Source organism: Chrysemys picta, chromosome 4 (assembly GCF_011386835.1).
Source record: "Chrysemys picta bellii isolate R12L10 chromosome 4, ASM1138683v2, whole genome shotgun sequence".
NCBI lineage: Eukaryota > Metazoa > Chordata > Testudines > Emydidae > Chrysemys > Chrysemys picta.
In genome coordinates, this window is record NC_088794.1 from 80,116,632 (window position 1) to 80,142,067 (window position 25,436).

At 38.2% G+C, this 25,436-nt stretch overlaps 1 protein-coding gene across 1 annotated transcript in view; it reads left to right on the forward strand.

Annotated features, from left to right (window-relative positions):
- Positions 1–25,436, forward strand: part of HSD17B12 (hydroxysteroid 17-beta dehydrogenase 12) — a 253,973-nt gene that overhangs the window by 13,621 nt on the left and 214,916 nt on the right. Inside the window, exon 3 of the mRNA XM_065592787.1 lies at positions 10,295–10,382. The gene's annotated coding sequence lies outside the window, so the exon portion shown is untranslated. The remainder of the gene's footprint in view (positions 1–10,294; positions 10,383–25,436) is intronic.

Consider the following 25,436-nt stretch of genomic DNA (forward strand, 5'->3'; position numbering starts at 1 on the left):
AACCCTTATTTTAAGGAACCGTCCCTTATTTAATTGATTTGCCCCTTAGGGTGACCACCCATCCATTATTTTAAGATGTATTGTAATGTATTAAAACTGATAATGTGTCATTTTAAACATTAAATTAATGTTTATGATGATTACATTGTATACTTGAGGGCAGTAGAAATGTACACTAGAGAGAAAAATACATGATATGCTAATTGAAACGGTGTTTCCCTAAAATGTCCCTTAGAATGTCCTTTAAGTTTCATGTGGTTTTCTCTTATTCCCAAGTGACAAAGGGGGTCACCCTATGCAATCCCTATTTTGTGACAGGCTTAGGAATGCAAAGGCATGAATTAAGAATCCAATGCACATATAGAGAATGCATTATTATGCATCCCATTATTACATCAGTATTGATATGTGTGTATAAAATAGATATAATATTATGATAAAATTGTGGGAAAGAAAATTGTGGGTCAGATTTTAACTGAATGAAGCAAGATACAGTAATTCAAAATTAAGTCACTCATTTGTGCCCTGCTCTGATACAGTTTGTGTTCTGTCAGGTCACCCATTAAGCCCGGGGCTCCTAATACCAGGCTTTACTAGTAGGTTGAAATACTTAAGTGTGATGGGAGAGACGGAGGGGCAGGGGCCCAGTTGTGAAGTTGACCCCAGCTGGGAGTTCTAAGCTCAGAGAGTGTGCAGGTTCAGGCACATAGTACTGTGACCCACAGCGTTCTCTTAAAGCAACCATGTCAACATCTTTTAAATCCAACATTTTGTTTAGTTTAAAAACAAAAAGAGTGTCTGGAGAAGGGCTACACGCCCTGACAGGAAAAGGCATGTTCTCCTGATTTAAAAAAAAAAAGAAATTAAAACCATTTCTTTTTCATATTAAAATGTTTACGTGTGATGTTAGAAAGCCAAACGCAAAACGGATTTGTACTTGTAGATGATGGTGAGGAGGCGAAAATGGCTAGACAGTGAAAAGGACTGGCTGATTTTCACTGGCTAAGCTGAAGGAAATGGGGCAAGTAAAATAAATAACATACGTGGTGAGATATCACATTGGATGTATTTAATACTTTCAGTTTTGATCATCTAAGATACTATTCGCCACAAAGGTTATGATAGTTTAAAAATATGAATTTTAAGTTGATATAATAATTTTAACATAAGCTTTAATGCAGATCAGATTCCTTTTATTTATTGGTATGTATGTGTGCTTATGTATGTATACATATAAATATTACAGGGTTGTGTGTGTGTGCGTGCGCGCGCACCCACGCACATAGAACACACACGCACAGATAATATGAATAATAAAGAAAAAATGTAATCACCTCCCCGAGAGCCAAGAGTTCTAAGAATTTTTAAAATATGTACTACTTACCAGATTTCATTGTATGCAAATAAAATTATAGGCAATTTCATAAATAAATATCTGCTGACTTTTTAAGGCACATCCAGTATTATTTACCCTGCAGTCAGGAACAGCATGTTTTAGTCTATTATATCTTAGTTTATAGAAATAAGCCTTTTAAAAAATTATATAATAACCTGTGATTGGTTGTGTTTCATGCAACTGATAGTCAGGATTTTTGTTTTTGGTTTGGTTTGGTTTAACCCTGTTTTTAACGAGATAGCCAGGAGAATATAGTCTCAACATGGCAACTGTACATACCTGCAACTAACCCTTGATACAGACCTTTATCCCCCTATTTGCAAACACTGCAGCTATTTCTCTAAATAAAGTAATTTCAGCCTGGTCCAGCAAGTGCTCACATTACCAAATGGAGTGCTAATTATTCTGAGCTGTCATATAATAGGACTCAGCCTGTCCATAATAGGACTTCTCCCAGTAGTAAGTATTTGCAGGATTAGATCCTTTTTTAAAAATGAACATTTATTTTTTCCCTTTCTCCCCTCAACCTGCATAAAAATCCCTCAACCATGTTGAAAATTAAGCTCTTGCTAAGTTCCAGTTTAACGCAAATGATCATATTCCGAGAGTGGAGGAAGACTTTTAAATACATCACCTAATGTAGGCATTTTTATTTGTTATTATTTGTAACTATTTCTGTAGAATTTAGTTCTGGTGAAAGACAGCACATTGGCGGAGTTCAACATTCACGTCTTCAAAAAGCCCAGCAGCAGTAGAAACTGAGGCTTCGCCTTTCCTCTGCTCCATGCTATCCCTTGGCTATGTTCTTCAACTCTTAAGTTAGAGGAACAACCTTTGTGGGTGAGCGGGGAGTTCAGTTTCCCAGGGCCTTGCTGCTGAGACTGCCTAAAAGGGCCAATTAGTGCATCTGTGATGGAGTTTTTTTATCTGGACACCTGTCACTGGGAACTGTGCTGAGACCCACCAAACTCCTGTCCCACAGGCTGCAGATTCTTTTGTTTGTTTCTTGCTCTGATCATTCCTGGGCAAACTAGATTTTTCCCATTTTAATTTTTTTTTTTTTTTTAAAAAACAGGTGTCCACATGACAGCAGAGATGCTACTTTTCAGCACTCAGTAAACTAAATATGGCCGAGTAATAATCCCTTGCAAATAGGGATCTAATCAGTGATACCCATAACAGACATGCTGAAATATATCTGTGTGCATAATATAGTCATTTAACTTCACATGTTGTTCATGGCTTATGGACCCAATTCTGATTCCACTGAAGCCATTAGCAAAGGTCCCTTAGACTTGTATCGGAAGAGGATTAGCTCTATAGCAATCACTTCTTGCGCTGAAATTCAATTATTTTAACCCATTTTGCTGTGTTTTCTTCGCTTTCACTTATTTGATCTTTATTTATATATACTGTGTATATATATACACAGTAGAATACTCTTAATTTAGACATTTCACTTGCTGTCCCAATTTAAGTGGAAATCCCAGTTAAGAGAAGATACCTTTTTAAAAAACAAAATCTGACAAGGCCCGAAAGAAACCACTGTACAATGTAAAAATGATATTCACTGCATTTCATCTTTATTTTGTCTTGTCATCTTAATGTGGCTGCTTCTGAGTGAAAAGATCACAACTTAGAGTTTCATAGCTCTATAACACCTGGTTAAACACCACTTCACCCACTAGCACCTGTTAAATATGTCCCCCAGTAAGTGAAATTTTTGCTAATACTGTCCCAGGTAAACAATGGACATTCCCATTTACTGTCATTAAACTAAATCAGTCTCTAGACTCATTCTAGTTAAGGAGATTTCCTGATTAAACATGCACTGATAAAGTCGAGTATGCTGTACGTGCGTGTGTGTGCACATGTGCACGTGTATGTACATTTATGCTGGTACGTGTGTATGTACAAATATTTTCACTAGCAGCAGAAGTTAACAAATAGCATAAAATAAATCTATTATCTATTTATCTGCATACAGTAGTTTCAGTAGTTTAGGAGAATGTAAAGCTGTTGAGGAAAATTGCAAGGAGTAATCATACAAACTGAAATAGTCGTGCCAAAAAAGACCTGTCACAAAATCACTGACGTTCCAACAAAAAACTTTGGAATTTAATATTGCAAGGCGCCAAACCCTGCTCACCTAATTGATTCAAAGCCTGATCCAAAGCCCATTGAAGCCAATGGCAGTCTTTCCACTGATTTAAATCGGTTTCAGTTCAGGCCCTCCAGCAGCCCCATTCATTTCAGTGACATAACTCATCAGTTAGGTGAGCAGGATTTGGGCCTTAATGTATATATCCAAAAGCAAAGTATTTTACATGTTTGTGTACATATCTCACAGTGTGTGCGCACGCATGTACATTAGCTGCACACACAAACATACATACACAGCTGGGTATGAGAAGGAACGTTATAGGGCTACAATCTCCTTGCTATGCAAAAGTGTAATTTTTATCCGAGTGATGGGCGTCATGCGTACCTCCATAGGGAAAGCATACTGTAGAGTAGTTCTTGCTGCTTTTTCTCCTGTCTCAGTTGGAATGGTTTGTTCTTGAAGGTTAGAAAGATTTTGTCGATCACCTTACATCATGATTTTTTTTTTCTTGGAAACGTACTGTAATGTCACAGGGACAGGTAACATGAAGTCACGAACACTTATCTGCAAAGCGTCTAACATGGCAAAGGAGAACTATTATCTGAGATATTCTATAAAGCCACTCAGGAACAAATCCTGCTTGACTGCTTTACTTGAGCTGTCCCGATGAAGCTCAATAGTTTAATTTGAATTATGGATCTAAAAATATTTCTAAGTTTCAAACCTAAATTTTTCGTAGACATTACATCAAATAACCAAGACTGCATTTATATTATTATTTGCTTATTTATTTATTGGTCAAAATTTCCAGGCCAATGAATTTTAGGAGCCTAACTTCAAGCAACCACATTTGAAATTGTTGTCTATTGTTTTTATTCTTATTTAAAGCACCATAACTTTGCACTAAATAATTGAATATAACCTTTGCCTTAAGAATAAAAATAAGTTGAATCAAATCATTCTCACCATGGTACAGTGCAGGGGTGGCCAACCTGTGGCTCCAGAGCCACATGCGGCTCTTCAGAAATTAATATGCGGCTCCTTGTATAGGCACCGACTCCAGGGCTGGAGCTACAGGTGGCAACTTTCCAATGTGCCGGGGGGTGTTCACTGCTCAACCCCTGGCTCTGCCACAGGTCCTGCCCCCTCTCCACTCCACCCCTTCCTGCCCCCTCCCCTGAGCCTGCCATGCCCTTGCTCCTCCCCCAACCCAGAGCCACCTGCACACCAGGAAACAGCTGATCAGGAGGTGGGGGAAGGAGAGGGAGGCACTGATCAGCGGGGCTGCCAGTGGGTGGGAGGTGCTGGGACTGGGGGAGAGGAGAAACTGATGGGGGGCTGCTGATGTATTACTGTGGCTCTTTGGCAATGTACATTAGTAAATTCTGGCTCCTTCTCAGGCTCAGGTTGGCCACCCCGGTACAGTGTATTGTTTTCTGGTTCCAGAACATAACTCCTGTTAGCGCTTATGGAGTTACAGAACAACCCATAAAGGAGGAAACCGTAGTCAATTCCCTTCCTTTTAGGAATATATGTTTCTACTGTTTTTTGCAGATCTGAATGGTATAAGATGCAAAAATATATATTCAGTGGAAAAAATAAAAGAACTCCTGTTTATAGTGACGTAGAATGAAAGGTGAAAAGTGTGTCAATATATCCCAATATAACAATTGCATTTCTGGTTTATATGGATTTTCTGCTTAGGGTGAAACTGTACTGTGAAATCAGCTCCACTGGCATAAAGTAACTAGACTGTATATGGGATAAGTGCAAATGATCTGGGGAGGTGATACCCACCTCCATGCAGAGGCTAGGGCACAGGGATGGAGTGCAGCCTCTTATGTGGTTGAGATGCTAGACCTAGGCTGCCATTCCAGCCACTGTTGCTCAGGGCATGGGGGCCACTGGATCAGTGTAAAAATAGAGCAGACGTGGTTCTACACAACAGGCAGTTTTCATCATCCATCCAACCAACCACCCCCGCCTCCCCTACCCTCCTCCGATCTTGCAAACACTTAGACACATGAACATGTACAAAGTCCCACTGAGTTCCATAGGACTACACAAGTCCATAAAGTCACTGACATACCTAAGTGTTTTCAGGATCAAAGCCCTAAGAGGACTTCACTATCCAATAGAAACAAAAAGGAAGACACCCAAAAGGAAACAAATAGAACAATCAAAGCAAGGAAAGAGAATAAAACATAAATAAAATACTAAACATTTAATCTAGTGGGCTCATTCTGAAGTCAATGGAAGTTCTGGATATGTGAGGAATGCAGCCTCGGTGCCTTTATTGGAAGGAATATCTACAATAATTTTTATAAATTTTTTTTAAATTCAAACAAAATAGGGATTCCATTACAGAGGATGTTACAACACAGTTCCTTAAGACAGGTGTTTGTGTAACAAAAGTCAGCCTTAATGGAAATTTTACTTTGTATATATTTATTCAAAGGTCCACTGTATAAGCAAAAGAATGTTTTGTGAAAGACAATGTGGTAAACGGTAAATCTGTTAGGAATGATACAAATAGAAAACCTACGTATGTAACGGCCAAATACTTCTAATTTGCCAAATGGCATTATTTGCCGTACACATGTTTCAAGAAAATGAGATTATTTGTAAAAATTCGCAGAGCAGAAATTGGCCCTAAGAATTAACCTTGAGTTGAATTTCTTTTTAATACTTAAAAATAAAAATTATAATGGGAGTGAGAAACAAACAAAAACCATGCTATATCATCCTTGCCACAGCAGTTCAACAGATTACAATTATCGGCCATTAACTACATAATGCATCCCATCTGCAAGTGATGTCTGAAACAAAACATAAAAACAATGACCATCTTGCCTTGCTCATGTGAGTACAGTCCCATTGATTTTAATAGGAGTAGAATGAGGCCCATTGGCCTCAGAGGGACAACTCACATTTATAAGGAAACCAGGGTTTGGCTTGGTCATTCTTATTTGCAAACAAAAGTCTACAGCACATTTAGAACCAACAAAACGGGTTTAGGATGAGTTTTTCATATGAATGTAACCAAAATTAAGAAGGAAAAATAATTCCTTTGAGGTGATAGTGGAAGTTGAGTGATGAACAAGCTTGGATCAGAAGAAATTTTTGTCAAAGCATCAGATGTCCTGCCATTTTATCACTGTTGCCTGTTAATATGAAGATTGTTAAATAAAGTTTTTTTTAATCCTCTTTTTTCCTGTTTTTTTTTCCAAAATAACAGAGATAATTTTCTTTCTTTTCATTCCAACATGAGAAACCAATTACAAAACAATTTTGCTGATGATAGTGAATGATGAAGTTTTTTTCCCTTGTACAAACTACTAATTAACAATTTAGCCAACTTGCCTCTATTCGTTGACCACTCTAGCTAATCTATTTTTCATTGATCATTTTCAGCTGGAGTTTCTTTCTGGGTAATATCTGTGGCAGGTTTTCACTTCCCTGTAATTCTAATCTTATATATTTCTGATTAATATTTTCCTTGGAAATATTTTTTCTTTTTAAATGAGAATTTTCCCTACCAAAATTTTACATTTATTTTTCAGTACGATAAATACTTCATACTTGAGTTTATTTATTCTGAGGAATTACCTGTTGGGCATAACTATGCCAAAAGTACAAGGATGCAGTTTGAGGGCTGTGAGTAACTTTACTTTGGCAAGTAGCTTATTGAAGCCCATAGGACTACTCCTATAAGTAAGTGCTTGCAGGTTTGAGGTCTCGGGTAATATATTTGGATAAAAGCGGAAGGGAATAGCTGAAGATTTTAGGCCTGATTCCTTTGATTCTAGTTCCAGATAAGGATCATCAGGAAATATAGCAGTGTATCTTGTGAAATTGTTTCTGGTGCTTGGTACCCACAATATATAAATGAGGTTTGTTTGGTTGCTTTGTTTTGAGCTGTAAGGTGATCACTGAGTACCTGAGATCACAATCAAACATCTAATGTACTGAGTTAGATAAACTTAGGACTAATACTTTGTAGCATCGAGAAAGATTCTGATCTGATTTGACTTGTTCAAGGAAAGTATATAAAGGAGCCTGAATCAGAAATTTGTCTGGCGTCAAAAGATTAAAGTTGCATATTGGCCATCAACCTTTTTTCCTACCTTAATAAAAACATTGTTGTATTTATGGTGTTTTTTGTTAAGACATGTATGATTTAATGATTTTTTAAATTTTATTTCTGTTTTCCCAAATAAGCAAATAGCAACCAGCTAAGGAAAAATATTAGACATAGGTCTTGATTCTGCTCCTGTTGAATTTAACGGAAGCAGGATCAGGCCAACAGACTATTGTACAAAAGCAGAGGGCTAGTGTTATCTGAGACTTCATTTGAATAAACAGAATATTTCACAGTCCAGAGGATATATAACGGTATTCAGAGGCCTGTACTGTGGGCCAAAGGAATTTAAGGCCATTGTCAACAATATTAAAACACAAGCTAGGAGAAATCCATCTGTTTTTATAAGACACATTATCTGAGTGTGAGGTACTATGTGCATACTTAAGAAAAGGCAAATTTAAGCTGAAAAAATAAAAAATGGATATTAAGACATGTTGCTTGTGCATAAATGACAATTATGCAAAATAATAAGGATCAAATTTTGTTCTCAGGCACATCCATGCCTCTCCCATTGACTTACGCGTCTGAGAGAAGAATTTAGCTTTACGTATTTTATTCACCCCACCTGACACCTAAACAAAGATTATTTTCTTACATTTCTAGAGTGGTTTTCATACCAAAGATGGCTTCCCTATTACTGAAGTACAGTTGGCCTTCGAGTTAAACAGGGTAGCTATTCAACTGTAAATAGCAACAATAAATAATAGGTTAGGTTCAGATACTAACGAGGGACTTTGCTAGTTGGTGGAATTTTATGTTGGAGACAATGGCCCGTTTAAAAAAAAAAAGAGGCTAGAAAATGCTCTAAGTTGAGCATGTGTTGGAAGTGTTGCCTGTTCCTCCCACTCTTCTGATCGCTCCCCATATTTCTCCTCCACTGCCCTATATACAAGACCAGCCCCACTACAGAATGTTATGTCCAGTGGCTAGAACTAGGATTAGGAAACAGAACTCTGCCACTCACTGTGTGACATTGGGCAAAATGTTTCATGTCTCAGATGGCATTCGGTATTTAAATTACATGGATTTCAGCTGCATGGAAGCTTCAATAAGCAGACATACTTTGGGTGGACTATCCCTAGGTGTGTGGCCACTGAATCACAGATATGCATGAGTGTTTACTTGTTACAAATTGTTTTCTTATCTCACTAGCATAGCCTGCTAATCCCATCTGAATGCCCAGTTACAAACTACAACTTCTAAAGATTCTTTTCCAAAATAGGCGGTTTTCTTTCTTGCCCTCCTCATTAACTATTGTTAAAGGTTTTCCGCAAAGGGAAAACATGGCCTTGCTTTGCTGCTATATGAAGGCTTGAAAGATTTTGGGGTCCCTACCCCACATACACACGTGCATTTTTCACTTATTTTAACTGCTTGTTTTTACCTTACGAAGCATCAGGAAAATCAGCTTATATTTTTCCCGACTTCACAGGAGGTCTCCTTAAGGGACCTGGAGAAGGGAAGGGATGAAATGCTTAATCTTGAACAATGAGGGTTTTCTTCCTGCTGTTTGTTAAGAATGAAATCGATACTAGCATAAACAACAACCCAAGAGCCTTACAAATCTGAATAAAGTCTGTCAATCAAGTTTCACTTACTTGACACCTGTGTGTAGTTGTTGTTTGTTTATTTGAATTATTGTAGTGCCTATGAGTCTTAGACATGGACCAGGACCATTGTGCTAGATACTGTACAAACACAACGCAAAAAGACAGATTATAAGATTAAAAGGGCAGGGACTAAGTATAAGACAAGAGACAAGAGCTGGATACAGACTGAAAGGGAGTACAAGAAAACAATGAGATAATATTTCTTAGCGTGATAGGCAGTGGTGATATTATGATCTCATTAACTCTTCAGTTGCCTATAGAATCTGTAAAGAAAAAGATGGTAGACAAAAACAGAATTTCTCACATAAAAAAACAAACAAAGTGGAAGAGCACAAGCTTACTGTTTTTCTTTTGGAGTGCCTCTTTCATGCATTAGCTCAGATGTTTTGTTTGGTAATGGAAGCCGTACTAGCTCTGAGTTAGGATCTGCTCCGTATGGTGCTACTGTCTCCATTCTGGAATGTGTCTGGTCATCAGCTTTTTCAGTCTTTAGCTCACTCCCCAGTCATTCTGAATTGCTGTGTTTGGTGCCTTGCCACTTTGGTTTCCTTCCCTTTCCCTTGTTTGGTGTTGAGAACACTTCCCATAACTATTCGGGCCCTCCCTAGAAATTTGCCCTTCTTGAAATAAGATGCAGCATTATTGGAGCTGGGGATATGCTGAAATGGAACTCTATGGGCTGGCATTATTTGCATAGAAAACCCAAAGCAACCGCTATATATGATCACAACTATTAACGGTTAAATATGAAGGGATGCCATAAGCTGGGTAGGAATGATGAGATATTGTCACCACTGGTTACTATGCACGGCACGTTACAAACAAAGCCTTTATAGGATAGAGATGTTTACAGCTATCTAAAACTTGTGAACTCAAGTCAAGCTCATCCTGTGACCAAGACAGTGGTCAACAAGACCTTGAAACTGATGCCTCAGCTACTGGTGGAGAAGCAGCTTCTGTTGCCAGCTCACCAGATCATTCAAATGCTTCTAGACAGCGTATCCTTCCTTTTCTCACCATGGACCACATTCTTTCCACAGGTCCCTTTGATGAGGCTGCAGCTAACCCAGAGAAGGAGGGTCGTCTTCTCCTGAGTTGTTGTATCCTTCACGGTTTTTCTACTTGCAGGTGGGTGCTTCTAGCTTCTTGGATTCCCATCTTTCTGCCAGAAGTTGTTTATGTGCAATTGTTCCTACATGAGGCTCTCTGGAATGCCAGCACAACTATATACTTCTTTGGCTGTGGTTTGTCCTTCAAGGACATTAGCTCTCTCCCCACCATGAACTACTAAATGTCCCTCAGCTCCTTCCTCCAGTAATTACAAATATCAAGGAAAGTGCAAGGCAGAAGGTGGGAAGGAGGAAGCATAGCTGTGTGTGTAGGTATATATACACACATATAAAATAGATAATCTATAATTGTTTAATTACTGATAAAGTGCAATACATATTCCAGTATATGTCTAATAAATTTAGTGTATCTGCATACACATGAACATGGTCATTTGCACATGCACTGGTCAAATAAGTTCCTCATTTTATCTTCCTTATAATTGAATTAGAATTGCAGAAACTGGAGATCAAAAAGACCTTTTAGATTATTTCTCCATAATCTGGGTAGGGTAGGATTGTTCTTTACAGTCTACTCTTCATAGATTTTCCCAAGACCAGTCTTAAATGAATCAAGCTATGGAACTTCTGCCACCTTGCTAGGGATACTGTGCAGAGACTGCTAGGTCTGACTCTTTTGGAAATGTTGCATGTTGTCCAGCCTGAATGTTCTCTCTTTATAATGGATGGAGAACATCTTTCTAATTGTAAATAGCTCTTATCTTCACTGCTCAGTTCCCTCCACGAAATGCAGCACAAGCTGTCCAGCCTTGTGACCTAATGATGATTAATGGTCTGCACTGCCATGCAGTAGGCCCAGATTTTGTTTACCTTCCCAGTTCCTAGCTTTCTGGGTTGGGAGTGCAGTGGGGAGACAGTGTCTAGCATTGCTGAACAATGACTTCTCTAGCTGACTTAATGTTGTTGGGCTTTCTAAGGGCACCCTCTTCAGTTATCCTCAGCCATAAGGGTGGTGATTTTGACTGGAGGAGGAAGCAGCTTGCAGGTGAGAATAATGGTGGGGAGTTGTAAAACCTGAAGAACTTCATGTCCCAGCAGCAGTACCAAAGATCTATTTTCTGACACCCTCCCATAACTGCCTCCCCCCCACTCCCTAACAGAATATTGTTATTTTTGTTGATCCCGTGAAAATAATTCTACCTCTCGCTGTTGCAGAGCCAACAGAAATTAATAGGCTCAGAGCTGTGTTTATGCCCTTGTTGTTGTTGGCATGTTAGCGGGGAAGTGAACAACAAGAACCAGGTGGAGATTTTCAAAACTGTTTAGGGGATTAAGGTTACTAGAAGTTGTGAGTTTATGAAAATCTCAGCCCCAGTGTTTTTTTAAAACCTTTAATGAAGAGAGACCTGCTGCACTAGAGATCTGTTCATTGAGTGGTATCCATGCTCTGGCACCATCCACCTCTAGGAACTATATCTTTGTGTCCAAATCTTGCAGTTGACTGAGCCATTTTGAGGTGGCTCTTAGAGGTGGCAGGAGGTTGGAGGTCGATCTTGCTCTACCTGGACCACCTACCTCCATTCATCCTATCCAGGGGCTGGAGCAGTCCTTTCCCCCACCAAGGGTTTTTAAGGACTAGAATTCTATTGGTTTGTTATTTTACTCTGATTGAATTGCTTGCACGCTGCCTCCCCAAAAGTGAGGAAAGGGCACTTTATAAATATTATTGTATTTAATTAATTAACGCCAGCTCCCTTAGTAATGTAGTAGGGGAGGGCATAGGTAGAGAGAATGATCAATAAGTGGAAAAAAGATATATGGGAGCCCAATCTAGTAGCCAGATTCACTAATAGATCCTGTTGCCAGAGTCATTGTGGCCAGATTCAATAACGGCAGTGCAGGGAAACATAAATTATATGCCTGCCTGCACAAATCCAGGTGGGGAATTCAACACATGGGAAGGCAGATGGTGGAACCACTGCTACCTTCCCTCAGCTTTTTTGCAGCTCTAGTTTACAACCATGTTCCATAGGAATCCCACAGCAGAGGTAGTTGAACGGATGCTCTAGGTCAACACATTTCTCAACCTCCTGGTCAGCTGTCCTCAATTCTGTGCTGCTCTTATCCCCTAATGGCCTCCCGCAAATGGGAGATCATGATAGTTTGGCATCCCTGCTTGTTGGACCTGCTCCCTCGGTTGCCCTCTTTATGCCCGTGTAAGCTCTGGTTGAATTCAGCCTATTCAATTCTATGGGAATTCTGTGTCCCAAGTGGCTTCAGGTTGGGCCATTTACCTGCACAGTTTTAGGAAGGTTATTGCTAACCAGGGAGAAGTGGTTTCCTTTTACTGATTATTTTACTAACTGAGAGACTGTTTCTTTTAAATTATTATGATGATTATTAATATTTTACAAAGCTACAGGTAGAAGTAGTCAGTGAAATAAATTATATATATGTATTAAGCAGACACTGAAATGTCTCTGAGGGAAATTAAAGATGAGACCATGCAGTGTAGGTTAATGATCATCTATTAGGATTTTGTTGACTCATCTTTTGTGTGTCCATTCATGGAGACATTTTGGATGAGTAAATAAAGCGTAGATAAATGTCAATAATATTTTTGCTCTTCCAAGGTTTCATGTTGGAGTGATATTTGTACAAATTATATTATGACTCAAATTCTACTTGCTTTACTCACGCAAGTTATCCCATTTAATTCAATGAGTGAGTAAGGCAAATAAGATTTGGCTCTACATAATGACAAATTGGTGGTTTGGAAGAAGTGCAGAAGAAAGCTATAGCCTTAATTTCCATTATGTATTTGTGGAGACTCTTCCATTCACGTGGACTTAATTGACTCTTGAGATCAATAAGAGCTCTGTTGGGAGATCTGAGGCAATTGTAATATTTCCCCCCCCAGACAATCAGTTGATTGAAAATAAACTCCTCTTGGGATTAAACAATATTTGGGGCTAATTTCTGCCCTGTGATACATATACTGGGCTCCCACTGAGTACAGAGGATGTCAGGATGTCATGCATATATAGCCATGAAAGTATTTTTATTATAAATACTACAAAGTTTTAGCAAATATGTATTCATCTGGGAGTCCATATCTGTTGGAAGTGATTCTGTCAATGGAAGTTAGTGTACAGAGATTGGTAAACACTAACAAAAATAAAAGTGAACTTTTGTTTGAATAAAAACTACCTATTTGCTTTGGTGATATTTGAGACCCCACTTATTCACTTTCCACAAATATGCATGAGGATGATATTTTGTTTGTGAGAAAGAAGTGTTGCATATACTCATGCAAATATGTATCTACCTGAGTGTCTAAACTGGAACTCTTCATGCAGCCACCCTGAAAGCTCCTTGGTGAGTGGGAGTTATCCAGTCAGACAGCAGAAGCAATGTCATGTGACTTGAGTGACAAATCACAATGTGAATATCAAATCGGCAATACTGAATTCTCAAAATACTCAAAGCAATTGTCTTGGCAAATTGTTTGTGAGCACCCTTGTATGCTGACATATGTTGGCATTAACCATTCATTAAATAATCTGTAAAAATATGTCTGTTCATTAATAATTCATAAAAAATAGCCGGCTAAATACATCCAATAAATTGTGTGTGGCAAATAACTTGCCAGCTACTATTATAAAACCTAGGAATCCCACTACAAATGTTTAAGTTCCATAACTCATCAGACAATGTCTATCAAGAGATGCAGATCTCCCCAGTTCTTCACTCACAAAGGCCTGAAAACTAGAAATGCAGCCACGGTTTTAAAAAACAATTTGGCAGATCAATCCCAGACAAGAAATTTGAGCAGGCCCTTTTCTCAGTGGTTGGAACAAAAAACCCAGTTCCAAACATTTCCTCACTTGCGTGCGTTCAAAATTTGGATCGTGATCTGAATTTTGAAGCATGAACGCATCACTAAAATTAATTTGTTTCTGCATTTTCAGTGAAGGCCCATCTGAATGTGCATGGGCCAATACAGTATGCAAGAGGAATAATATATAATCAATTATATTTTTCACAGCTGTGATTAGTTTAAGGATATCTGGTGACTCCAAAAAGTGTGGAAGTGGAGCCAGAGTGGTTTGTCAACAGGCCTCATGCTTCCAATTATCTAATCTATAGTATTTATAGCATGCCACTGTCTGCATAATAGGCTCAGCATGGACCAAGAGCAGTACAAGTTTTGCCTAAGTGTTACCTTCTTTAGAAGTCAGAGGCATGTTTAATATCTGTGACCCACTCAACCCTTTCCTTCTCTGCTGAGAGTGCGAACAGCAGGGCTAATCTATGGGTGTGTTGTCCACTGGCGAATGGACTGAGACTGCCAGACTCATTTCACACAGAAGGTGTAAACATCCTTCACAGTCTCTGGGCACTGCCAGCTTTGGCTGGATTCAAAGCAGTGACCTAGCTATCCTACATACAGAAACTTTCACTTCAAGGTCAACTGGTTCAAATTCACTTCAGGTCATTGGTGACCAAATAGTACTCCCCAGAAGGCCGTCATCCAGCGCTTCATCCTCTCCTCTTTTGTTTTATAATATAATGTTCAAATGATCCCATTTAAACTTTAACTATTTTTTGTTTAAAATCCAATATCTAAAACAGCCATAATATTATTAAAACCATATGTTATTAGTATTAATATGTCTGCAGGACCTCAGTAATGATATGACTGTAAGACATTAATAGCACCAATATTCCTCTGCTATATTGATTCTATACTATGTGGTATATCGCAACATTAATACAATTTTCTATGTTAGTTGCCCATCTATTGGAATTTTTAGAAACCAATTGATTATAAAAATAAAATAAAAATACTTCCTTTTTATATTTGTATACACTTGAAGGATTTTGAAACCTTTTGCATTCAAGGCAAGTTAGATGGAAATATAGCAAAAGCCATTTTCCCATAGAGGTAATTTCACAAACTACTTCTTCATTTTTCTGTCAGTTGCATCCATCCATAGCTAAAAAGGGGACAATGAAGGGAGTTATTTCCAAACTTAGATTTCTCTTTTAAAAGAAATTTTACAAAACTGAAGATGAATAGAAATATTTTAATAAAATTTTTCCAAAAAAATTAATGGGAACAGGTTTTTTTATGTCAGCTTTCCCTTAAGTTGTTTGACCCAAACACAAATAGCCCTGGGCTAGTATCAAAGAATCAGAAAGTGAATTTGGCTAAAAATAATAAATGAATCCGTCCATTCTAGCTTTGCTGTTTGCACTGAGTGAGGTGCAGAAAGTGAACGATGGGCAGGACTGGTGACAAGTGCATGAGACTATTTCATTCAGAAAAAGTTTACAGAATCTAAAATGTGATCAGTAGCAGAGAAAAGGAATTTGTGTTTTAATCCAGCCATGTCCCTTTAAGAACAAATTGTTTCAATGCCTTTTTTTATACGTGCAATGATGAGACGGTTTGGAGGACACACTGGGAATGTTGATGTTGCTGTTCCGAAACATCCATCCTTTTGTCCCTGTCATGCTCTGTCTCTGTGCTACATGGTATAGCGCACCTGGCAACATTATCAAGAATTCTTCTTATTTTTAGAGGACTAAGGGCCAATGCTCTTCTCATTTCAATCAATGGGTATCGTGCCATTGATCTCTGTGAGATCAGTATCTGGCCCTATTTTTCCAGGGTTCATTTCTAAAAGAAACAATAACTTCTCAAGTATCATGATCTGTTTTTGGGAGTGTTTATGGTAATCATACCAGATTGCTGGTTTTTTTGTATTTTTTTATTGTTATTGTTAATTTTAATTAAAAAAGGAAATCAAATTACTCTCAAGATGATGTTAATACAAATCTGCTAAATGATGAGATAAAGTTATTAAGATTGAACTTAAGTGCACATACATATTTTCAAATATTATCAAAAATATATAACTACAATTTGGTGACCATGGAAAGATTCCAGTTTGAACAGAAACTTGACTCCTTCAGTCGTTGATCTTAAATCTGCTTCTAGAATGCTTTGATCAGGACTGAAAAACGCATTGCTTTCTCGCTGATTCAGCAGGTCTTGCAGAATCCTTACCCCTGTTAGTATAGTAAATGTCTTGAACAGATTTCTCCTTGATTTCCCCAGCAGATCTTCTCAAAGACTCCCCAAGCCTGGCACTGAAGGGAATTACATTTACAGACCACTCCACTGTATATTTTTCATCAGCTCATCTGAGCAGACCAGACTACCTGCAAATTACATATGAGATTTCAATAGGCAAAGTATATTCTTATACGTGTGTTTGCATGCGCGTGCACCCACACCAGCATTTTGGGGACACCTGATTCAAAGCAGGCAGGAGTTCAGCTCTCAGAATGACACATTTTAACTGTTTGGATGCTAAAAACATAGAAGACATCTATTATTTATATTATCTATATACATCTTTGGGTTTTGGCCAATACTGTGTAGTCATTGTGAATGATCTCAAAGTGCTTTACAAACTACATATGCACAGGAATTCCTTCCATTCTGAACTGTCTATCTTTATGGGGTGGGTGGCAGCCAAGGAGATAAACAGTGTATAGCACACTGCACAACACATGTGAATTGCTCAATGTGTAGAGGGATATTTGTGGCCAAAGGAACATGTGGGAGTTCATCCCCCTACCCAGTGCATCATGCTGGAAAATGTTAATATTTTAAAGGTTTGTTTAAACAAAAATCAGTTGTTTGCTTCAGACAGGTATGATCTGATTTAATCAAAAAGAGCTATTACTTTTTCTTTTCTTTTCTTTTTTCTTTTAATATAACTTTCCAAAGTGTTGCTTTATCATTAAGATCTCTAAAACATGCCTGTTTCACAAATTATTTCTTCTAAACATCAAATATTAATAACTGATGCCATGGTGCACTAAAAGAGAATGCATTTGAATATCTGAGAGGACAGTATATATATAGTATATAGAGATTCATAATGTTGACTAGTGGACCAAAGTGACAGACATGAACCAGAATGAGAAGCGTGAACTGTACAATCAAATGTGCTACTTCCAAGCAAGACAGTTTGCCTGAATTTGTTTCTGGTGTTCTCCAGTGAGGATTATACCTGGTTGCATCCTCTGTCTGCTTTTTACTTCATAAATCATGTTAGAATTGGGACTAGGACCTACATCCCCTAATCTCTGTTTTGTAGTGCCTTGTCTTTTGTATTTTAGACTCGTTGGGGGCAGAGACAATCAATTATTGTATGACTGTACAACACCTAGCACAATGGGATCTGAACTGGTTGGCCTCTAGCCATTACCATAATTTAAATGTTAATTAGTAATAATAGTAATAACTCCAGGTGACTTTCACCAAAGATTCTTTTAGCATTGAACTATTTCCAAAAGAAGATTTCAAAAAGATGCTTTAATGCTCCAGAGAGAGGTATGTTGACTAAAGTATAGACCCTCAAAGCAATATGAAAAAGGGGGATTGCTAACCTTCATTTTACATCATGTTCTCGCCTTTCTACATGATCCTTCTTCCAACTGCTCCTTTTGCATCCTTCACCACTCTCATCTTCCCATCTCCTTCTAGGCTGCCTCTTAGTCTTGCAACAGTCTCTCTCTCTCTCTCTCTCTCTCTTGTGTGCCATTTAAGCCACTGTCTCTTTCTTCAGATCCCTCTTCAGAACAAGTTTCTTCTGCAAGACATTTCAGAGTTAACCAACCAAAGGAATTTAATTGATAAAAAGATAAGTTAAAAACACTGATAAGAAATATGTGAAACAAAACAATAACTATTATCTGCTCTCTGTAGAAAAAAACACATTCCCCCCCAAAACAACGTCCCCATTCCACTGTTCACTCTGTCCCACACGCACAATGATCTGTTGTGTTGTCGGTCTAATTTAGACCACTAGATTCTCTGGGCATGGACGGTTTTCTGACATGCACACCTATGGCACTATATAAATAATAACAGCACATATACCAACAACATTCTTTTAGCCTAGGCATGCATGTGCTCACCAAGGGATTCAATGTATTCACCCCTCCATGCTTTGAACTTCAAGTCAAACCATTCATGAAGGGGCCACAGATGGGAATCAGAGCTGCTGCCTTTGAATAAAGATTGGGGAAGCAGAATTCGGGGGGAGGGGTTGAGGTCTTTATAAATTTAATCTAAGCAGTTATGACTTAAAATCTGATAGTTTTGCTTCTTACATCCCACTCTTTGCTGAAGGGCACGACAGCTCACAAAGAGAGTGAGGCATATTTTGTTGGGGAAAAAATATCTGAGATTTCTCTGTCAAAAAGGAATCTGTCTCTGGAATGTATGTAAGTGCCCGTATGTACACACAAGAGTGTACCTGTGTATATTATAATTGTTGTTATTTATGGGGAGCAGTTGTACATGGACAGTCTTGTTACAAAAACAAAACAAAGCAGAGTTCCACAAGGAGCTTGCAGTCTAATTCAGGCTGATAAATAGGAAAGAGGGGAATGTGTGTATACAAGAAAATGCCTGCATCTTTGTTAATGCTATATGAGTGTAACTATATAACTGTGCTGCATGAGTGTATGTGTGTGAACCTGTGCATGTACAAATAGGTGTGCATGCATCTATATGTGTGTATATATGCAGTAGAGGTAATTGTACATATTTTTAGGGGTATTCAAGTGTGTTTGTGCCTATACACAATGCATATTTAGAGATCTCTCTGTGTTATGTGCAATCGGGGATATGTACTTTGTGCATTCAGGGGCACAACTGTATGTCTTTGCCCATCTGCACCATACATATTCAAGGGTGTGTTTGTCTTTTTGTACCAGTCTGTTCTGCAGATATCCTGGAATGTGTAGGTCTGTGTCTGTCAGTCTATTATATGTGCACAATGGTGTGTCCATCAGTCTTTGCCAGTGTGCACTCTGTGTGTGCAGGGGTGTGTCTGTCTGTCTGTCTGTGCTTGTCTGTACTGTGTACATACACAGGTGTGTGTGCATCTCTGTCTGTGCTAGTGTGTATATATTTGCCATGCTCTTAGTGTACACAGTGAACAGTTTTTTCAATGCTTAATCCTATATTAATATTAGGTTTTTGTGGTCCATATTTTAATCACTAATATTAAAAATATGTTAATTCAGCTGAAAGATAGTAATAATTGTATTCCTGCCCAAAGCCAAGCTCACTCAGTGCTCCATCCTGCTTTTAATAAAAATTCCCATCACAATAACAGTAACCAACTGGAATTGGTGATAAATCAGGCTGAGGTAATTTGCTTTTATAGATAACTCTACAATTTGGACATTTCTGGTTATGATACTCAGCAGTTTTGTCTCATGTTTAGAAATGTAACTCCTTAGTTTGTATGTAACTCCTATGTTTAGCAAGTTAACCCTTTGGTTCACCAAGAGATTCCTACAAATGCAGGCTAGTGACTGACAACAGAGAATGTTTGCACCTGCCCAGTGGGCAAAAATCAAGGGATCTGAATCTATCTGTTGTTCTATCTAGTTATTACTTAAGAGAAATAGTCTCCCTAAGAGCTATATGGGATGATTTTATCACAGTTTTGCAAGAGAACCAGGGGTTATTTTTCCCCCTATCCATAATAGAAGAACTTTGATTTCAGTTTCCAGGTCTGATTCTCCACTGCCATGTGTAACCATTTACTCTTGTGCAAAGTGAGAACAAACTGGGTGCAAAACACTGCTCTTCTGATCTGGCAGCATTTTACACCTGCTTTGCACTCAGTAGGCCTAAGGAGTTATTCACCAGGATAAAGCTGGAGTTATATAGTGCTGAAATAGGCCCATTTTGCCCAGGAGTAATTGACTAAACAAGGAGCAAGACAGTGGAAAATTAGGCCTGAAGGGTTTATTCCGATTTCGATTAAAGCAAATGGAAGTTGGATCAAACTCTAAATCTCTAGTTACATCTTTTCACACTGTTTTTATTCATATATTTTGTTCCTTATATGGGAGCAGTGATTACTGAGAACCTGATTTCTTTGGTGTATCAGTTGTTTCTTAAGTCAATGGTTTGACTTCGTTCTTTGGTATAGCTCAGAGATGTCCACTTCTCATGCTGGATATAGCAAGTAATATGTTTTTTTTCCCCCTAAGAAAAATAAGAAGAGCAAAGTTACATGGTAAGTAGGTAGCACCTGCAGAAAATATTCAAAGCATCCCAATTTATTCCACATCATGTCGTATGTGCTGTTTGTGTCTGTAAATCAAAACTTTATTTCTTCCCTCCTCCCCTCTGAGACTAATGGCGCTGCAGGCTCAACATGGCATTTGAAATCTGGCTATGTTTTTTTCTGTTGCATCCCATCATCAGATATCAAAGATATCAGAACAGAGTTGCTACCTGCTGGATCATGCACAAGGAAGAGTGGAATGGAACTCTCCCTTCTGCTGATATATTGAATATAAAGTACTGACAAAATTAAAACCCAAGAGTCATACAGTGGCTGTGATATGTGATGGGAACTCTCATTGACGTCAGCAGGAGTTGTGTGTCAAGGGCAGAATATGACTAGGTAAATTAAGTCAATGTGACTCAGAAGACATCTAAGGAGCAGATATATGCACTAGCAAGAGGCATTTCTATAGTCACTTTTCAGTTGATTGCCCCACTTAGTCTTCCAGTTAATAACTTTCCTAGCAAAGAGGGAACCAGTATAGCTTTGTTTTGGAGATTTTATTGACTTGCCCTAATTTGTAGACCAGAAGCTTATCATTCTTATCAACCTATCAATCAATGAGCCTACTACTTTGGGAGCTAGTTACCAATAGAATAGTAACAGCTGGTGTATTATCAGTACATTTGATAGTTGTTTTTTTAAGTGGAAGAATTTCTACTGATTCAAAGGGGTTTTACTCCCAATTAATATTTTTTCATCTACAACCTAATAGAAAATTTGAACCAAACAGTACAAGACCTGCCTGTCAATGAAGCCATAATAGGAGACAGTTTGATGGTCGTAAATCCTGCTCTCAGTTACACTGATGTAAATCCTAAGTAACCTCATTCACTTAAGTGAGTTCACTGATGTGCCTGGGTGAACAATTTGCCCATATGGTCTTTCTCACCACCCTCAAATTACAATGAAGACAAGCTATTCCCAGCCTCAATCTCTTGACTGATATAAGAACTTGAAAAATCACTTACAAGCCTTTAGAACTTTCTTTTGAGCTAAAGTAGCATTACTGAGTTTACCTCTATCAGCAGAGGAAGAAATTTGTGTTCCTTTTTGAACTTAGATCTATCATCTGAAGTTAGTTTGCAAAGTTACCAATATGTACTACAAAATCCACGGGGCCAGATTGTGTCATCAGTTTAAGTAGTCTCCATTGATATCAAGAGATTCCTGCTTAAGAATCCAATCTATGAAATGCCTGAGTTAAACAACAACAAAATGTTTAAAGGGACACTGACCAACATAGGCCTCAAATTTAGTTTTTACATTTTGAATGAATATTAATAGAAATGTTTTCATGATTTTTAATAGTTTCAATATTTCCACACTGTGCTGGAAACTCAAGCACTACAACCTTGTGCTCCCTAATAGCTGAAAACTGGCAAGTGAAACTAACTAGAAACTGACAAGTCTAGTTTCACAGTTCAAAGTGAGCAAAATGCAGAAACAAACACCCAGCATGTCTGGTGAAAAGCAAATAAGCTGTTCAAAGGTATTTCCTTTTTAACAATCCAAGGTACAATACATAACACGGCTAAGGAAGATTGTAAAAAAAATTTTTTTTACCTTAACTTGTATTCTTTCAAAAAACCCACAACTATTAAATCTGTTTAAAATACTAGGGATTTTGTTTTGCCATAGGATAGAAAACTATATCAGATGGGCAGGCAGGCTGGCTGTAGGTGGACTAAAATACAGGGAGAGGAGTTCTTCACCAATGTAACTATGATGAAAAAGGGCCCAATACTGCAATGTGATGTGGGAGGAGCCTTTCACTCGCTGAAATCAATGGGGCACTGTATGGGTGCAGGGGGCCACGCACTTGCATCATATCGCAAGACTGGGGCCACTGCAACTCACATGACTTCTCTTTACAAAACAACCACCAGTAACTCAGCAGCTAAGTTTCCTTTTATTCAGAGTGTCAGGATGGAGTCTATAAAGCAAACAATTTGAAAAACTGTCTTTAACAATAAACAAACAAACCCTGCATTTCCAAAAATCGTGATGCTATGGGAAAAACACTAATCAATGCATTGCTATATGTACACTAGAATGTTTGCTATTTTCAGAGAAAAGTTAAAATTGAAAACTACAAACAGAAATATTGAAAATAAAGACACAGATATTTGAAGTGTGGTAATAGCCAGAAAAGTAACTGTAAAAACAACTGCTGGAATTCATAGAGTTAATCTCCCTCAGAGTGAAATTCACCCTTGTGCAGAGAGTTGACCAAAAACCTATGCACTGTCCACTGGCTGGAAGCAATGCATAGTTCTTGTGTGTTGGCCCTCTGCATAGAGGTGAATTTCACTCACAGTGATGCCTGCTTCAACTTTTCTTAGTTTTACAAGTCAGAAGATGACTTTTCAAATACTTGTGCCACCCCATGCTCAAACCCAAGATCTGACAATCAATCTTCATCCTTCTGCCACTTACAATATCAGAGATAATACAGAGTCTCTGTGCTCAGAACTTAGAAGATGATGCTGTTGATGTCGTGCAAGGCAAAGTAGAAATGAGCTCTTGCTTTCATCTCTCTCTCTCTGAGGCTAATAGGCGTAAATACTGTGGGCCAAATTCTGTGCTGGAGTAAATGAGAAAAACACCATTGAACTCAATAATCCATACCCATTTACAACAGCTGGAGGAGTTGGTCAAAGTTTGACAGTAAAAGAAGGAGATCTTTGCTTTTAAAATGCTTATTTTTTCTCCTGGTGATTAGTACAATATATCATATAACAAAAGCTTTACAGCTAAATCGACACATAGGGCTCAGCAATATTGCATAAGAAGGAGCCAGACGGTCACTTTTCAAACAGAACTGCACTTCAATGTAAAACTACACAAATATGAAGTTGAACAATATTTAGACCCCAATCCTCTGTGCAGGAAACTGCTACTGATTTCAGTGGGAGTGCCACATGGCCATCACTTACATGATCAGGTCCAGGGAGCACATACGTAAAGCCATGCATTGGTATTTTTTAGCTGCTCAGTATTCATTGAATTTAATGTGAATAGTGCACCTGCCCTACAACTAGTAATCACAACAGGCATTGGGTGATTTCATTTTTCAAAATGCTTTACAAATATTAACTAGCTCATCCTTACACTATCCCTATGGTGCGGGCAGGTAACTGTTACTATACACATTTTACAGTCAGGGACATTGAGGCATAGAGAAAGGATGTGATTTGCCCAAATCTGCCCAGTGAGTGAATAAGGGCCGAGCTAGGATTAAAAAAAACCCCAAAAACTCTGACTCTTTCTCCCGCCTGCTCTAACCAATGGGCTACAGGCCTTGGTTAAGTTATGGACTTATGAAAGGGGACTTGGGAATAAGAAGGCATTTGGTAAAAATGATTACTTAACACTTTGTGTCCAGGAACTTTTAAAGATGAGGATAATTCATCTGGATAAGTAGTGAGACATTTTGCTCTACCATGAAAATTTGCAATATGGGATAAAATTAGCAACTCTATAGATCGTAACACCTGTAAAGTTGGACTCTTTTAAAACAGGATTTATTGGGCTCATAGATAATAGCAGCAACTTCCCATGTACAGAAACCCATTTCTAATTTAAATAACTGTCTCCATTAATGATTAATGGGCTGCAGAATTTGAGCTTGAAAAAATTTGCTTTGTTAGCAGTTACAGGGACATTAAAAAATCACTTGAAAACACTACCTTTTATTTATTAGTAATGCATTTTTTATTTCTATAAGTTAAAAATAGTAAAACCTATTAAATAAATTTTAAATAAGTTTCAGATTCTGTTTAAAGAAAAAGGTCCTTCTATATGAGGGCTGAAATCTTGTTGGCCACATTTCATAGAACTGTCGTAGATTCCAAGGCCAGACAGGATCATTGTGACCATCTAGTCTCACTTCCTGTATAGTACTTCCCCAAAATAATTCTTAGAACAGTATTTTTCAGCCTTTTTTCATTTGCAGACCCCTAAAAAAATTTGAATGGAGATGTGGATGCCTTTGGAAATAGTTTGATTACCTCCAGGGCTCTGCGGACCACAGGTTGAAAACTATTGTTTTAAGAGCATAGGTTTTAGAAAAACATCCAATCTTGATTTCAAAATTGTCAGTAATGAAGAATCCACAACCACCCTTGGTAAATTGTTCCAATAGTTAATTACTCTCAGTCTCACTGTTAAAAATGTACCCCTTATTTCCTGTCCGAATTTGTCTAACTTCAGCTTCCAGCCATTGGATCGTGTTATACCTTTCTCTGCTAGATTCAAAAGCCCATTCTTAAATATTTGTTCCCCATGTAGATATTTACAGTCTGTAATCAAGTCACCCCTTAACCTTCTCTCTATTAAGCTAAATAGATTGAGCTCTTTGAGTCTATCACTGGCATGTTTCTAATCCTTAAAGCATTCTCATGGCTCTTCTCTGAACTCCCAAAATTTAACAATGCCATTCTTGAATTGCAGACACCAGAACTGGACACAGTATTGCAGTAGCAGTTGCACTAGTGCCAAATACAGAGGTAAAATGACCTCTCTACACCTACTTGAGATTCCCCTGTTTATGTACCCAAGATTTCAGTCTGGAGTGACTGCTTATGGTTGGAAGTAGTGTGATTCCGATTGGAAATAGTAGCAGGCCCTCGTCTGTTGCAATAGTATCACATGATGACACAAGGTGTAGCCTCCCAGTGCTGAACACCTTGCGCTCACGCACAGCTGACTCAGATTCAAGGCTGATCAGCATCTCACAGGATCAGGCACGTAACTAGTACTTTTACTTCAAATGATGCTGGCGTAGCCTCTCCATAACAAAAAAAACCTAATTAACCCTTCCCTGCCCAGTGCATTCCAAAATGCACACATTGATTTTAGCAATTTGAAGAATTAGGAGAGGAGAGTTGGCTTTTTTTTTTTATTATTCCCCACCTTGGTTTACCCCCTTT